The following is an 854-nucleotide window of genomic DNA, read 5'->3' as shown; positions in this document are numbered from 1 at the left end:
AACCATCCATGAAGGTTTGGAAACCAATAGTTTGCATCCCTTTACAACTAACATGAAATTCTTCAATTAATAAAGAGTATTCATCTACAAAAGATAATCGACTGCTAACTCACAATTACTGAAATTAACATGAAACTGTACAATTAATAAAGAATATTCATCTATTCACAACTAATGAAATTAACATGAAATTGTACAATTAATGAAGAATATCCATCTAATCAACTGCTAACTCATAATTAATGAAATTAACATGAAACTCTGTACAGATTAAGAACAATGCCTTCAGAAATTAACTAACCCTTAACCTTCATTCTATAAAATGTAGCATGCAACTAATATAACATCATTCAAGCACAATTAGGAATATTCTGACCAATTTTCTTGAACTCGGATATCAATGGCTGACTACACTAGACCTCCCAACCATGAATCCTCTGATTCCCCCCGAGCTATGACAACTTGCCAGGCATGAGTAACCTCTACTCTGCCTTGATAATGCTTATTTATCATTATCAGGTTCACAAATTTTTTTCTTGGCAGCATCCTGCCTTCAGGGGTTCTGTTTCCCCTCAGCCTAGGCCTTTTCCATGTTTTTCCTTAAAGCTAAAAGCCTGCTTTTCCACTTGCAACGCTTTTATTCCCGGTCTTTATCTCCCACCAGTTAACACACACACACACACACACACACACACACACATATATATATATATATATATATATATATATATATTTCTATATATATATATATATTTCGCTTTAGGAAAAATCATGATGAATCTGATCCCTCTCAGATTTTGGCAAGTTTCATCCTCTTTTCTGGGGTCAGTCCATGAATTTTCCGAATTCAAGAT

The sequence above is a fragment of the Pinus tabuliformis genome, chromosome 6 (genome assembly GCF_031772625.1).
Source record: "Pinus tabuliformis cultivar Carrire ecotype Pingquan chromosome 6, CPIR1, whole genome shotgun sequence".
Taxonomy (NCBI): Eukaryota; Viridiplantae; Streptophyta; class Pinopsida; order Pinales; family Pinaceae; genus Pinus; species Pinus tabuliformis.
Note: the sequence above shows the minus strand (reverse complement) of the source record.